General features: G+C 36.4%; 1 protein-coding gene across 3 annotated transcripts in view; it reads left to right on the forward strand.

Moving 5' to 3' along the window:
• The first annotated feature begins 448 nt into the window (after positions 1-448).
• The window catches only part of Tsp66E (Tetraspanin 66E), a 483181-nt gene continuing 465885 nt past the window's right edge, over positions 449-17744 (forward strand). For all 3 annotated transcript variants that reach the window (XM_067788825.1, XM_067788827.1, XM_067788828.1), the window contains exon 1: positions 449-1411. The gene's annotated coding sequence lies outside the window, so the exon portion shown is untranslated. The remainder of the gene's footprint in view (positions 1412-17744) is intronic.

Here is a 17744-nt window from a genome sequence, read left to right on the forward strand (position 1 = left end):
ATCTAGTTGCTGTAAGTCGTTTTCCACTTTTGACAATTGCAACGTCATGTGCATAAGCCGAAAGTTTGACGGCTCCCTAATCAAACCACCTGAGCAGTTGGTTGATGACCAGCGTCCACAGCAGGGGTGATAACTCCCCTTCCTTCAATAGTTATGGATGTGTTATTCCTGCACTAATGACATATTTATCATAGGAGTAAAAATGTAATTGCAAAATTTCATAAGAAATACATTGGTTAATTAGTTAAGCTTCGGGTGGGGCAGTTAGCCCACTCAAATGCCCGTCGCTTATCTACACCCATGCCAGCATATATATGTGTGCATATGCATGCTAGCCTGTGCAAAAGCATGAAGTGGAATAATGGTATGGAGCGCAAGCTACAAACCGTAGAGATGATGACTCCTAAACTATCACTCATATGAAAAGAATTCAATTTGTTGTCGTCGCTTGCACGAAGCAGAGGTTGAAACGCGGAAAATTTACCATCGCTAAAAGTTAAATTATAATTTTTCAATAATTTTTCGACAGTAAAGTTTCGTTATTGGTGCGAAGTGTTGTTATTGAAGTGCTTTTGTTTACATAAATGCAGTTATATGTACATATGTATGTACAAATATTAAACCCACTTGCTATTTGGCGGCTTGCAAAGTTTGCATTTTAAAATTTGCATCACACGCTGTTTCGGGCTGCTGTGAGTAACTTTGGTTGTAAATTGCGTGTGCTGGAGCATACTAAAATAAAAAGTGTGAAAAATTTGCAATTCATCTTTTTGTATTAGGTACATATTTGTGCAACAAAAAAACGAAAGCGTCAGAAAAGGGGGGTGAGACCCAAAATTATTTGAAAGAATTGCACACTTTTTTTTTGTTCGTGGGCAAATTACCTGCAGCAGCATCTCGCGCTCTCATTCATTTTTCATTGGTTTTCTGTGAGTTCTCGCAAGTAATAACGGTGTTTACGACCTGTACAAATACAAATCGCTTAATTAACACTTGCCTAACGAGATCATACATATCTCTTATCATTGTTGTGTGAATGAAATTGAAAAGAACGAAACCCAAAAATTTAATTGAACGTTTCGTTTTGCCCCAAATAAGCATAAACAAACAAGAAGTGTTCAGTGGTTCAATAGATATGCACATAAAATCAACAACAACAATCAAATAGAACAATTGGTTGCGAAGTGTTAATGCTGCTTGTGGAAGTGAAAGTCAAGTGTATTACATACAGCCATGCATAAATTGTTATTCATATGCATGTAAATTTTGTAGTGAAAATATTGTAATAAATAAATAATAAAAAAATATCAATTTTGAATAGTGTTAAAGTAAGAACAGCGGCTATATTAAGAAAAGTAAAAGTTGCTGTACAGAAAACATAAAACTGTTTGCCAGCGTTTGTTGTGAATTGGTAAGTTTTCCGCTTTTTGAAAGAGCAATAGAGGTACGTACAGAAGTATACAGGGCCGGCAGTGAAATAAGAAAAACAAGTAAGGACGGGATTGTCTTCGGCTGTGCCTTTCATGAATGGGGCTGAACAATAATCTTATCCCATTCGTAATATCCAAATAATCGGCTCTATAAGATATGAAACATATAGTGACAGATGTACAAACCTAAGCGATTTTTAAGATAAATATAAAATAAAATAATTAAAAACAAAATTTAGTTAAACGGTTTTATTGAAAACAATACTTACATCAAGTAATAATAATACTAAAAGCTAGAAAATAATTAGGAAGGTCCTAGGTACTAGTCATCGAACTCCTCGTCAATCTAAAGCATTGATCGGACAATTAAATAAAAGCGTTGGGCGTGTGAAATTTCTAAAAATGTGAGGCGTAGCATAACCTGATTAAGCTTCAGTTGATCTTATATATGACTATCAATAGAAATTTGACGCGTCCAACGCTTTTATTTAATTGTCTGATCAACGCCCTAGATTGATGAGGAGTTTGATGACTAGTACCTAGGACCTTCCTAATTATTATCTAGCTTTCAGATTATTATAACTTCATGTAAGTATTGTTTTCAATAAAACCGTTTAACTTAAAATTTTTTTTTAATTATCTAATTTTCAAGTTTTTAGTCTTTATTTCATTGCCTATTATTTCTCATTCTACTTAGTTCATTTAGTGACTCATTATTACAAGGACTCTTTCCTGACAATTTGTTACAATCTAAGTCCTGAATACATAATCCTTCCAAAGGCTTAACTCAACTCTGCGCCCCGTATGTTTGTCCCTCCTGCAACTCCAAAATATTTTGATGTATGCAATATTTGTTCCAAATATGAGCCGAATCGGGCATCATAGGTCGCTTTCTATTCATGTATGTATTATGTGTTGCAAATATGGAACAATCGGACCACAAATACGATTTTTTTGAATATCTTGATCTTTGCGCCATCTAGCGGCGCTTTTTTCATAGGTCGCTTTCTATTCTTGTATTATGTGTTCCAAAAATGAGCCAAATCTGACCAAAAATATAATTTTTGTGAATACCTCGACCCTTGCGCCACCTAGCGGCGATTTTTTCATAGGTCGCTTTCTATTCTTGTATGTATTATGTGTTCCAAATATGAGCCAAATCGGACCAAAAATGCGATTTTTGTGAATATCTCGATCCTTGCGCCACCTAGCGGCGATTTTTGTGATAGGTCGCTTTCTATTCTTGTATGTATTATGTGTTCCAAATATGAGCCAAATCGGACCCCAAATACGATTTTTGTGAATATCTAGATCCTTGCGCCACCTAGCGGCGATTTTTTTCTTAATATTGTATTGTCATCGGGTTCGTAACTATATTCCAAGTTTCAAGCTTGTAGCTTATCGGGAAGTTACTTAAATTTCAATTACAAAATTTGTGCCAGCCAGCCAACCAACCAGCCTGTCAAGCCAAGCTAAGTAAAACCGTTTAAAATAGGTAGGTATCTACCTACCTAGTTTGTGTGAGGATGTTAGGTTTCACGTTTCTTTTTGGTCTGCATGAAATAGCTATGGCAATGAATCTGTTATCTCAACAATGTATAACGTAAACGTAAGAATTCTTTTAGCCATTAAAAAGCGGACAGAAATGGCAGTATATATGGGGTATATAATATATATACCACCCTCGGCAGTGTTTGGCTAGCACTCCGAGTGTATTTCTGCCATGAAAAGCTCTCAGTGAAAACTCATCGGCATAAAACAAGTAGGTCCCGTCCCGCCACTTTGTAGGAAAAATTAAAAGGAGCACGACGCAAATTGGAAGAGAAGCTCGGCGTTAAATCTCTACGGAGTTTATGGCGCGCCTTTCATTTATTTATTTTATTTTTTTATTTCAAGTCTAGCAGACTCACAAAAGCTTGCTCACAATTTGTGATGCAAAATGTAGTCGTTTTACAATATTGGAAAACATATGCCTGTTTACCTAAAGATGGTGTGAAAAGCGTCAAAAGTAGTAAGAGAAAAAAGGAGTGAGTACCACGTACTCCTGAAACTCGATGTGTAAAAAATTTTTTTTAACTTAACCAGAGCGCCTTGGGGTTGAAGTTACACCACAATAGAGGTAGCTTTAGCAGAACCAAATAACTTCGAGCTTTTTGAAGAGTTTCGTGTGGCTTATTTTCGGTAATAACCGACATGCGAATTATTATCATCAAGTTATGGGCTTGCTATCGCCCAGTAATTGGTTTCTTATTATTTTCTTATCGGCTTGCCATCGTCGATTAACAGATGTGTCATCGATTTGATACTATCGGTATCTGTTTTAAAACAAAGCGATGCGTCGTAGATACACGCCGATCACAAATTGGTAGCTATAAGTTAAGAAATTGTAATCGAACCGAAAACTTTTAAATGAATAATCCATAACTTTACACTAAATTATCGATAAATTTTTGATAACACATCGATAACTTTTCGAAAAATAATCGATTATTTTATGACGGTAAATGAATAACATTTCGTTCGCAAGCTCGCCAATAAAAAAATCGGTAACAAATCACTAACTTGTCTGTACCTCATCAATAACACAATTATGCACAATAAACCGATAACTCTTTGATAGGAAATAGAAAGGACGCCCTGACCCGTTGATAACAAACTGTTAGCACTTCATCCGGATTCGGTTGCGGCTTCGGCTTTTACTTCTAATATTTTCTTTCCTTCAACCTTTTTGTCCTGTACGTTCCTCTTCTGTCCCTTCCTTTCCTTTCCTTTCCTTTCCTTTGCTTTCCTTTCCTTTTTTTTCATTTCCTTTACTTTCCTTTCAATACCTTCTTTCTTTTCCCTTGCTTTTCTTTCCTTTTCTTTTCTTTCGTTTCGTTTCGTTTCGTTTCCTTTCCCTTCCAATCTTATTCTTTGCATTGTCTTGCCTTGCGCCTTGCCTCAACCCTTACCTTACCTTGCTTTGCCTTAGTTTGCTGTCTGATTTCGCTCATATCAACTCTACCACGTGCATTGCTCCCACATTCTGTAATCTCCTAAACAGCATACTAATCCCACACACTACGCCTATAATTACATTCTATATTCCCCCGTGTAGCACAATACTTCTAACGACTACGCTTATGCTTATATTCTGATATTATATCCATCATTCCGTGGAAAAGAAGTTTTCACATCAAAAAGAGAACTTTGGCTGTGCTCTTATCTGCCTCAAATACTAAGGGTTCACAAAAAAGCTTTTGGTCAGCAGCCAATAGATATGGAAGAGTTATAAAATTTGTGTCCGGAAAATTTTACTCCCTGACACTTTAACTCTCCGCCATTAGTTTTTTAAATCTTTAGCACTATGTTGCTTAAAACATGTAGCAACTCTCTGATGCCTTCGGGAAAAAATTGAAAAATTGCTGCAAGGAGAAACGATGGAACTTCAAGTGTTAGTACGAAATGCTACATATTTTATACATGCTGTATTACCACAATTAATTATTATGAAATTTGGTTGTGGTCAGTGCCTCGGAGTGGGTTGAGCGCACAACTTACGGCCATAGTAGTTTAGCGTCATCAATTACAGGACAAACAGACTACCTGATTCCCTATCTGTGCTTCGAGGGGGCCCTTAAAGCCACAATAGAGGTGGCGTAAAGGTGCTCAAATGGCGGACGAGGCGATACATGTGTACACCGATGGTTCCAAAGTAGTGGAAGGAGTAGGGTCTGCGGTATACTGTGCTGATTTGGAAATAAACGAATCCTACAAGTTGCCAGATCACTGTAGCGTTTTCCAAGCGGAAGTATTAGCCATAACCAAAGTAGTAGAAAACCTGGAAAAGAATAGCTTAAACTGCAGCCGTGTTAGCTTTTATACTGACAGCCAAGAAGCAATTAAGGCAATAATTTTGCATAGCATAGCTTCTTAAAGTGAGTTAGAGTGTACGGAACGGTGAAAAGCATACATCTATATTGGTCTCATGGCATATGGGAAAAGATGGGAATGAGAAAGCGGATAAAGTAGTTAAAAAGGGCGCATCCATGAAGCTTGCTCCGTAGACGTCCCAATTAGACTGGGCGAGATTAAGCGAAGGCGAGAGGTGCACATGATCGCCCAAGCGTGAAAAGCGTGGGTCCAAGCGCGGGCTGTAAATTGTCGAATATTATGTGAAGGTATTACAACCTTAGACTAACAAAGTTGCTTCTATCATTGGAAAGAGATGACTGTATACTCTTCTGACCTTCTTCTGGCCTTCTGACGTCACATGCCTTTAAATTAAGCTTGGTCAGCGATAGCAGAGGTAGGAAGTGCAGGATGGAGGAGTATACCATCGAACACGTTTTGTGCTCGTGCCCACTACTTGCCAGCCGAAGACTCTAGCTATTAGGAGTGATTCAGCATTCAGATCTAGAAATAGGAAGTAGCATAGGTCCTAGAAAGCTTCTGGTGTTTGCCAAGAGGAAGGAGATATTTTATAACATGGGTTCTGGTTTTTGATAGTTCTTTTTTCAATTTGGTCGTTAAATAAACTTCTGGTTATTAAATAACACTCGGATTCGGATGGACTCATTCAATCAATGTGAGGTCCTCATGGACCGGCCAGTTCAACCTAACCTAACCTAACCTGGGTGTGGTCATAATTCCAGCTGGCCCATTTCTAATAGGGAAGTTGATCTTACGACAACCTATGCAAAACGTTTCTCATCCTATCATTGTTATATTGAAGTCCCATGTCGTTACAATTCGACGTTAGGTTAATAATAATAGCATTGTGAATTCATACAAATGAAAAATCTTTCTATTCCTCCATACCTACCTATCAAATTATAGCTGACAGGGAGAATGGCTGTCGCGAACGGCAAGAGAATGGAAGATAGGTTTGTTTTTGGTTCGCAGTTATTAAATTGAAGCGCCATAAATTGCCCATTTGTGTCTCAAATCAGCTTTTATTTTACTGAAAATAAGACTACACAATTATTTTTCTAAAATCTAGTTAACAGATAAAATCTGAGCAGCCAATTAAGCAAACATTTTAAAATATGTAAATAATGTAATAAACCAATCGTCTACAAAAATATTTGAAAAACATTAATGAGCAAATAATTTAAGTAATCGAACAGCGCTGGAACAGGTGATCGGGCTGTTTATATTGTGAACGTTTTTATCAAACATTCGCCACTTGTATGAATTCACAATGAATAATAGACTCTACATGCCAAGCATAACTGAATATAAAAGCTTGTTTGTGTCCTGGAATGTATTAAAGCTGAATCTTAGCCAATAAATGAAAAACAAAACTATAGGTCGCTTATCATCAACTGCTTTGGTCCCATCAGACGTTTTTATACTCAGCGTGCTTTGCACACAGAGTATATTAACTTTGATTTGATAACGGTTGGTTGTACAGGTATAAAGGAATCGAGATAGATATAGACTTCCATATATCAAAATCATCAGTGTCGAAAAAAAATTTGATTGAGCCATGTCCGTCCGTCCGTCCGTCTGTCCATTAACACGATAACTTGAGTAAATTTTGAGGTATCTTGATGAAATTTGGTATGCGGCTTCCTGGGCACTCATCTCAGGTCGCTAGTTAAAATATCCGAAACCGGACTAGAACCACGCCTACTTTTTCGATATCGAAAATTTCGAAAAACCGAAAAAGTGCGATAATTCATTACCAAAGACGGATAAAGCGATGAAACTTGGTAGGTGGGTTGACCTTATGACGCAGAATAGACAATTAGTAAAAGTTTGGACAATGGACGTGGCACCGCCTACTTTTCAAAGAAGGTAATTTATAAGTTTTGCAAGCTGTAATTTGGCAGTCGTTAAAGTTATCATAATGAAATTGGCAGGAACGTTACTCCTATTACTATATGTGCGCTAAATAAAAATTAGCAAAATCGGATGACGAACACGCCAACTTACAAAAATAAAAAATTTATGTAAAATTTTAACAAAAAATTTAATATCTTTACAGTATATGAGTAAATTGTGTCAACATTCAAATCCAGTAATGCAATGGTGCAACAAAATACAAAAATAAAAGAAAATTTCAAAATGGGTGTGGCTCCGCCCTTTTTCATTTAATTTGTCTAGAATACTTTTAATGCCATAATTGGAACAAAAATTTACCAATCTTTGTGAAATTTGGTAGGGGCATAGATTCTATGACGATAACTGTTTTCTGTAACAATGGGCGAAATCGGTTGAAGCAACGCCCAGTGGCCCAAATGGCCAAAATGACATAATTTTATACCAAATACGGAAAAAGGGATGAAACATGGCGATTGGATTGGTTTTTTGACGCAAAATATAACTTTATTAAAAACTTTGTAGCATGGGTGTGACGCATACCATATTAAGTAGAAGAAAATGAAAAAGTTCTACAGGACGAAATCAAAAGCCCTTGGAATCTTGGCAGGAATACTGTTCGTGGTATTACATATATAAATAAATTAGCGGTACCCGACAGATGATGTTCTGGGTCACCCATTCGGTCCACATTTTGGTCGATATCTCGAAAACGCCTTCACATGTACAACTAAGGGCCACTCCCTTTTAAGGCCCTCATTAATACCTTTAATGTGATACTCATATCATACAAACACATTCCAGGGTTACCCTTGGTTCATTTTCCTACATGGTGATTTTCCCTTATTTTGTCTACAAAGCTCTCAGCTGAGTATGTAATGTTCGGTTACACCCGAACTTAGCCTTCCTTACTTGTTCTATTTACTCTTAGCAACATTCAGGGCACGTGCAACCATACATACATTGTGATTCACTGCTTTTCACCTACACACACACCTCCATTTATATCGCTCACCATCGTTAATGTTACGATCACTGCGGTGTTGTGCTACTTTTTCCCATTTTACAGCTACTCACTTACATATGTACAAACTTTTATGTGCTTTTTTATTTATTTATATTATTTTTTCTAATTCTCACTTTTGCCCAGTCAAATATATGTAGCTTGGTTTTTGCTCTTTCTAGGTGTAAAACTGTCATTACGGTCCATCTCGTCATACGCATGCGCAAATCGACCTTAACAATTTTACAAACTATTTTTTTCTGTATCACTACCCAAACAAAAACAGCTTTTCCAGCACCGCCTGCTCTGTCTTATTTAGTTACTTCATCTTGTCAAGCAAGACACACTTGTCGCTGAGCCAGACTTGCGAATTTAGCTCAATCTGGTTTTTCTTCTTCTTGTTCTGACTATGCACTTAATTTACTTTTCCTCTTTGTACTACCGAGCGTCGAGTATATTTATTGATCTTTTTATAACCGATCGACTTGCTGTTTGAGTGTCAAGTTGTTTTGAATTGGAGTTTGTAAATAAATTTGTGTGTTGGTATGAGTTTTGTTTGTCTTGGATCTTATCAAACCTTTGCTTCACAGCTGTAATTTTATAAGCGCAACTGCAGAAAAATTACATTAAAGTTGATAGCTGGGCTAGGAAGTAATGCGATTCGCACAAAGAAAAGTGAGAAGAAACCAATAGATTTAAAAAAAAAGAAATTGAATTTCCAATTTATGAATGAAAAAACTTGTATACAAATACTGTGAATGTGCTTTCTCTTAACGTTCATTACTTTACTATAAAGTCGGTTTGGGTTCACTAATTGTGTAAACTAATTTTTGGCTATATATTCCATGGAATCGCCGTAGCTCGATAATAATGTTTTTGTAAGCTTAGAGCTTACCTCGCCGGTTTCTTGATTTTATCCGGAAAAGCTACTTGTTACTCTCGTACATTGCCGGAAACCGTAGGTCGCAGTCCGATGTTAGGAAAAAGTGCACTGCGGTTAAGAAAGTCGGCGCTGAAATTAAGATGGAAGACGGCCAGTTTTGTGTTGCTTAAGAAACAACCAAAACAGGAGGAGTTAGTGGATGTTTATTATATCAAATGAATAATATTCCTTCAGCGCAACGCAGTAGTCCCGTACTAGCGCAGACCTCTCTGAAGTTGGCAAGACAACTTTTACGTGGAAAAAAATTACCTATTGGGAAAATTGCCGTGAATTTGCCGTAATTTATCCGTGAAACAAAAAAATTTGCCGTGGCCATATTTTAGAAAATACAGGGTGGCACGCCAACTTCACGTGAAGTTAGCGTGCCACCCTCAGAAAACCACCTTAGAGACCAGCTAGGAAAATAATTCTTGCACACGAATTTGCCGTAAATTTGCCGTAGATAAGTGGCATATTATATAATTTCAAAAAAAAAAAAATTTAACTTTTTTTTATGGTGCACCACCAACTTCACGTGAAGTTAGCGTGCCACTTTTCGAAAACCACCTTAGACACCAGTTAGGAAAATAATTCTTGCACGTGAATTTGCCGTAAATTTGCCGTGAATTATCAGTGAAACAAAAAAGTTTGCCGCGGCCATGTTTTAGAAAATGCAGGGTGGCACGCTAACTTCGCGTGAAACACCCTTTAGAGGCCAGCTAGGAAAATAAATCTTGCACACGAATTTGCCGTAAATTTGCCGTAGAGAGGTGGCATATTTGATAAATTCGAAAAAAAAATTCAAATTTTTTTTATAGTGCACCGCCAACTTCACGTGAAGTTAGCGTGCCACCCTCAGAAAACCATCTTAGTGGCCAGCTAGGAAAATAATTCTTGCACACGAATTTGCCGTAGATAAGTGGCATATTTCATAAATTCGAAAAAAAAAATTTCAAATTTTTTTTATGGTGCACCGCCAACTTCACGTGAAGTTAGCGTGCCACCCTCAGAAAACCATCTTAGTGGCCAGCTAGGAAAATAATTCTTGCACACGAATTTGCCGTAAATTTGCCGTAGATAAGTGGCATATTTCATAAATTTTCTTTTTTGAATTTATAAAATATGCCACTTATCTACGGCAAATTTGCGGCAAATTCGTGTGCAAGAATTATTTTCCTAGCTGGCCACTAAGATGGTTTTCTGAGGGTGGCACGCTAACTTCACGTGAAGTTGGCGGTGCACTATAAAAAAAATTTTAAATTTTTTTTTTCGAATTTATAAAATATGCCACTTATCTAAAGTAAGCAGGGTATATTTCGGTAAATGGCATGACTCAACAATATCTGTCCCTTATCTAATAAGTAACATCTCATACTCACACTTGGAAATTCCACCGTTCTCCATGCGCCTCTTTTTTACCTTTTCCGTGTGGCATCAGGAAGTTACTACATGTTGATGCAACATGTTGCTAAGGATTTACTAGGCGTTTTCAGTTCTGGGATAAAAAAACAGTGGAACAACTAATCGTGTAGAGTTGAAGGTTTAGCATTAAATGATAAGCAGGGAGTAATATTTCCAAATTTTCAAAGTTGTAACCATTCCAGTAGTTGACTAAAGCGCTCTTGTGAACCCTTAAATTTTAACTGCAAATAAAAATATCTGGGATGTGCTGGATCATAAGTATGTTCTGCGAAAATTATCAGAAGGAAGGATTTTTTTATTGTAATATGTTATTATAGAAGCCATCTAAAACCAATTAAATTTTGCGAATATGTTGAAGATAAAAAGACGATTAAATCCAAGAACACTGTAAGGAGCAAATATTCAACTAATTGCTTACCATAATGCTTGGTTTTCGTTAGGTCAAAATTTACTGACATCAAAAACTCCCTCAAACTGATCCGCTAGTCATTTGGGCATTTCCGTTATGTGACATAGCTGGTTTGAAGTAGATAAGGCAGTGTGTGATAAAAACCTAAGCTTTGTTCCACATTCTATGGCATCATAAACTAATATGACGCCAGTTGGCAAACGAAGAAAACTCGCCAACATGCTATGCTGACAACTGAATGCAATGTCACACTAGTGGCCGCTTTTTGCCGCTACTATACCAACCTCACATAAACTTGTGTCCTTGAGACCGACAACCTTCATTTATCAATTGCCAGTGATTGGTATATTTCGCTATCATTATTCCATAATTAATAGAAACAAAGAAAAAAAATTTACAGATTAGGGTTTATCATTTTTCAATTTGCTTTGTTACGATTTTTTATTTGGAATTAGAATAGTCAATCCGAAAGAGAGACAAATATAACGCACACACATACATATATATCATATAAGTAGGCATATGGGCATATATATCCATATAGGTCTCTTAAAATAAACTCGGTAAATATCCATTTACAGCCTGATTCTAATGTGGTAACAACTTTCTTCACCACGGCAACTTTCTTCATGTGGTAACTTTTGTACCCTTTTGGTATTCTGCCCACGAAAGTAGCCGGATAATTGTTTACCCACTAAAATAGGTGGTAACATCGATGTAACCACACAACAGCTGTTGTCTAGAAAAAGGCAAAACTGAAAAATAAAGAATTGTGAGCGCAAATAAGTAAACATAATAGTAAAAAAGTGTTGCCTCTTGCTATATATATTTGTTTCCATGTACTTTCACAGTATATATTACAATATAGCTATGTAAAAACGTATGCATGTATGCACATATGTATATACACATCGTCCCGTTTATTCGTTAACATCGTATCTACGATGACACATTTTCGTTAAAGCCATGGCGGAACCATACACGGTGGCAGCATGGTGACATACCTACAAACATGAATGAAAATTCCATGTACTTCGTTTTTGTAAATTAGATGGACAAATGTCAAAATCGTACTGCGCCGGAAGTTGATGTATCAAATTAAATAAAAAAAATTTATATTCAGCTGTCCCATGCTGCCACCTTGTATCGTTCCGCCATGGGTAAAGCGAAGAAAACCAACTTTTAAATTTCACCACAGACACTAGTGAGTTTTTCGGTGATGACAGCGTTACCGCTTTGGCCAGAATCGCGAATAAAACAACTGGTAACGATTTTCGGTTACATAATGTTCTGGGTACTATTTTACCGGTAACGCTAAGGATCGGGCCGTTAATGTAATAACTCCGCGCAGAATGGTGTGATTTGTAAGCGGTTTTTTGCATTTTAAAGTTTAGCTAAGTGAGAAGGTTAATTTCGATATATGTATTGCGTAGGAATCTGTAATAGAGGCTAAATTGCTAAACTGTTTTAAAACATCATAAAATTGTAGTTAACGCAGCCATTGTGGATAAGACAAGTTATAACTTCCGCATAGACCTTAAAATTACAAACAGAACCGATCCCCTGATTTTTAATTGACTATCGTGGTCTCATTCTGTATCTCTTTCTATCACCCACAGAAGATAGCCGGCCCCATACGCCGCCATATTGAACATTCTGTCAAAACGCTGCCAAAACGCTTAAAAGTAGCCATCTTAAACATCCTGTCAGGTAGTTGACGGATAAGATATCACACCTGTTTTATCCACAATGAACACAGCTATAAATCAAGCACGAACTTCTAATATTTTTTATTAGCCACATTAAACTTTGAAATATTTACTTTCGTCCTTGTTAAAACAAAATAGTTGATTACTTTCTCATATAACCAAATTTGTTTGAAAGAAAATGACATTTTCTTAAAAAAAAGAAGTTTGTTGTTGTTGTTATCGATGTGATGATCCTTTGTCGGATGCAGATCTGGTATGTTCCTAAGTACTAGATCGCATGATCTGGAAGTCTCCCATCCATAGTACTCCAAGGTAGGACATAGATGTAACTATTCTAGATTGCATAGTCCAGAAGACAATTATAAACATGTAAAATAGATTTAAGTTAGGCTTAGGAAAGCCGTAATAAATAAATACATTATACATTATACCATCTCGGGAACGATTACGTATGACCACATGAAACTTTCTAGGCCATCCCGCCCTCTCTCCTCATAGATACATAAGGAACTTGGGGTTGCCTGAGCCTCGGCTGCTAAAGAAACGGGATTCGCTACCGGTAGGTAAATTTGATAATTGGGTTGGAGAAGCTCTAATTGCTCTGGCAGCCCCTTGAATCAATTTGGTATTTTAGTCGGCTCTTACGACAGGCGAATTGTGTATGTAAGAATTTCCATTTCTTACGTTTTACTAAGGGTAAAGACAAAATTAAATAGGTATTTGTATATGCGCTCCCAGTGCACTCAGCACAATTTGTTAAAATGACCAAGTTAGCTGCATAGACACGTAGACAGTGTGACCGTTAAGTTGTATTGGCAACTGGACCAGAAACTGATCACTTCTTAAACATAATATTTATGATGCGACTACAGACTAGATAGCATCTGAAGTACTTAGTATACAAATTTTTTTTGGTAGGAGACAAAGGTCCGATCTATGCGAAAACATGGAATATGCCTATGATGCGATTGTATGTAGTTCACCGATGCTATTATTTCGCATACTTATTTTTAGGAAGCGGATTGCTAAAGATTTGGATAAAGGAAAAAGACTGAGAATGAGATACTTAGACGAAGTTATAAAGAAAGAGAAAGCGGAGAAGGGAGATGGAGCTAGAAAGAGAGATGGAAACAAAGAGAGAGAGGAAGGTAGAGAGAAACACGGAGAGGGAGAAAGAGAAGCATAGGGTGAGAGAGAGCAAAAGAGAGGGAAGAGTGAATAAAAGGGATACGGCGAGGAAGACATAAACACTTCTTCAAGCAAATAAACAAGAGTCGGGAAACATTTTCGGGGTCTGCCAGTTAATGTATATAATATGAAAAAATCGCATCATTTTTTATTATAACAAACAAAGTTATAGCACTCGCAAGTCAAATTATGTTTTTTATAGCAAATGAAATTTTTTTTGAAATCAAATGAAACTTTCTTTAAATATTGTCCATATACAGGTTTTGCGTCGGGTATTTACACTTCATAAACTTTACTGACTGCCCAATTAGAATTTGTTGTTGCGATTTAGTGAACAGTTTAGCAACATTTTCGAAATTATTTTCACCAAATAATATATTTCGTGCTTCGATAAGTTAATGAGCATTTAATCAAAGATAATTTCAATTTTAAAAGAGGAGTAAATTCTATGCCAATTTTTTTAGAGTTCAAATTAATCATTAAATGAAATAAGTTTAATTTGACTTGAAAAAGCTTCATTTCACTTGAAAAAGGTTTAATTCGACTTGGAAAAAGTCTATTTCGATTTGAAGACTGTCTCGTTTGTCCTAAAATTGCTGTAAATAAGGTTAATTGTTATGTACATATGTATATGTATTACACTGGGTCGATTTATTAACCGATATCGCACCATCGATTTTTCGATAGGATTTGGGCTCAGGAAAAAAAAGTTCTACTACGCATACCCAATAAAATAATTTTCGAGCCTGCGAAATTTAATTTTTTTTGATGAAATTTGATTTTTAAGGTTTTTTTCATGACCTACTAAAAAAATTTTCATTTGATTGTAAAATTTTCATGTATACCCTGTCCGACCCAAAAATATCCGCTAAAAACGTTGTCGATATTTTTTTTTTTCAAAAAACTGCTATCGACAATGTTTTTAGCGGACATTTTTGGGTTGGACAGGGTATACATATAAACATTTTTTTAGTAGGTTATGAAAAAAACCTTGAAAAACAAAAAAAAAAAAAATCGCAGGCTCGAAATTTATTTTTTTTTGGTATGCGTAGTGGAACTTTTTTTCCTCAGCCCAAATCCTATCGAAAAATCGATGGCGCGATATCGGTTAACTTTCGTCCATACAAATCGACCCAGGTTAATATGTATGTTGAAGCTTCAATTTCAATTAATTGATAATTAAGTAATATCACTCAAAGCTGAAATTAAATTACCAAAATGGAAAAGTTGCATAGCCTATAAAAAAATTTTGCATGAATAAAAAAACGGTGGCGAAACCTATGCTTACAAACAAACGCTTGACATAATTGTGTCACACAACTGAAATCAGAACGAATTGCCGCAAATGTACAACATAAATATATATACATATACATATGTACATACCTATGATAATCTTACCTCGAAACAAAAATACAATACGTTGAAAAATTATAGCTTAAACTTGATAAAAGCAGAAAATTTGGCATCCTACGTAGAGAAAAGTTGGATATGTTTGATGTGTAAACACCTTTGCTCACGGTATGGGGGAATCCTGCATATGGACGTCAGATGTAAGTATAGGCGTAAGTGTAGTCGTTGTAAGAGGTATGCTTTATGGGGAATACATGTAGAGTGTAAATGCAGGCGTAGTGTGCAATATTGGTACATGTACTCTAAGGAGTATTATATAATGTATAAGTGTATGCACAGTGTGTGGTATTAGTATGCGGTGTGGAGTAATAAACAATGAGAGTGTAAATAAATTCACTACACTGTAGAGTAATTTGGGAGAGTTAATATACTTGATCGAAACCACACAGCAACTTAAGCCCAAACATGCCACCTACATATACATAAATTAACATTATGAGCGTGTATACAATTTGTGTGCTTGCAAGTGCTCTAACAGATGCATACACTGCTGTTTTGTTGGAAACAAAGAGCCAGAGCAAATGTGAGTAAATGCGTGATTTTTATTACTGATCAGAGAACAGCAAAAATCGAGCACAACAACGTTCGATTACATTCGGCAACATGATCGTGTTCAATGATCCAACTTGCTTAAACTAACATAATCGACATTGATTTCAAATCAACCAACTTATTGCATGCGTGAATATAATCAATTCAGGCGTTTGCTCGTTTTCGTTTGCCTCAACAGCGATTACATTGATCGGAATGAGAAGGCAAATATGAAAGCTCTATGCGTCTGAATATTTGCATAATTCTTCCGCCCTTACGTCACGGCGACAAGCTACATATAAACCAGGCATGCTTAACCAACGAACCGATATCATTTCGTTACGATAATTAACGTTAATAAACGAAACAAAGTCATTTCGTTTCGTTTATTAACGTTAAGAACGTCAAATTAACGAAGTGATTTTGCTTCGTTTTCTGCCATATCAAAACGAAATCAAATCGTTTATGTTGATTATTAATTTCAAACTATGCTGGCAAAGCTGATTGATGGCGGAATCATTAAAGGTGAAGGCATTAGCCAAGCTGATTGCAACTTTTCTCATGAATTTTGACAGTACGAACATTTCTCAAGAGTATTTTGACATTACCACCAACGAATTACACAAACAAATTACATGGAGTTCGTGTGTATGTCCGCTCGCTGTTAGCACCTTACTGGCTTCACCATCGCTATAGCATTGCCAGCACAATTCAAACTTTAAGTATCACGTTTTTGTTAACGTTTTTACCGTTAACGAAAGCTTTTCGTTTCGGTTAAAAACGAGATACAATTTATCTTGATAATTTCTTTATCGATAATATTTCGAAGTGTTTCAACGGAAACGGTGGAAATTTTTTGATAAACGATTAGCTTAACGTTAAGGTGCATCCCTGATATAAACATTGCTTACGATTCTGTTTGTTTGCCGAACTAAACGATACTAATTCTCGTGCTTTTATTTTATTCTCCGCTTGCCTTCGTTTGATCAATACAATCGTACGCAAAACCTGTTCGGTCATTCGATCGCAATCATGCTAACGGAGTCTAGTAAAGACAGATGCTGAGTTTATTCAATTATAAGTTTATTCGCATGATTGAATGTGAATGCAAGTTTTAGTGTTTGATTAAATCAAGAAAATTATGATTTTTGCAGTTCTCTGTTGCTGATACAAAAAAAAGCACTTGGTTAAGGCTTGGTTTCCGAGAAAGCGATGCCGCTATACAGCGGCCGTTACACAACGGTAGAGTACGTTGTCAAAAATGCTGCAATGTAAAAGAAATTATGTGGAAACTAAGAAAACGGCGAAGTTCACCTTAACGTAATATAGCGGCGGGGCAATAAATATTACGGCAGTGATGACGGTAGAAACTCGTTCATCAACGTTTTCTTCCACCGCTTTACGCAAAGCTATAAACATTTTATCAAATATTTTAAATTATTTACAAAATAAACAAATTTTTTTGACTTGTAATATTTTGAATATGTTTTTTCTTTCAGGCACGTTTAAAAAAAATTATAAATAAACTAAAAAAACAGACAAAAATGTCAAAATTTAATTTTCCGGATCATCTGCCGTAAGTGTTCGAAGTTTACTAAAAAGCGGTACCGCTGAAAACGGTGGGTAGGTATACCGGCCGCTCTTTAGCGGCACCGCTTTTGAAGGAAACAAAGCCTTTATGTACTCAGGTTTAAGTTGAAATTAGTTTCTTGTTAGGGTTTTGTTGGTTGTAACATCTTTGTTGGCCGCCGCCGTGGTGTGGTGTTAGCGTGTTCCGCCTACCACATCATATGTCCTGGGTTCAACTCCCGGGAAAAGTAACATCAAAAATTTAAAAAAAGGGTTTCCAATTAGAAAACGTTTTTCTAATCGGGTCGCCCCTCGGAAGTGATTTGGCAAACAGTCCGAGTGT

This window comes from Eurosta solidaginis, chromosome 5 (genome assembly GCF_040869045.1).
Source record: "Eurosta solidaginis isolate ZX-2024a chromosome 5, ASM4086904v1, whole genome shotgun sequence".
Lineage (NCBI taxonomy): Eukaryota > Metazoa > Arthropoda > Insecta > Diptera > Tephritidae > Eurosta > Eurosta solidaginis.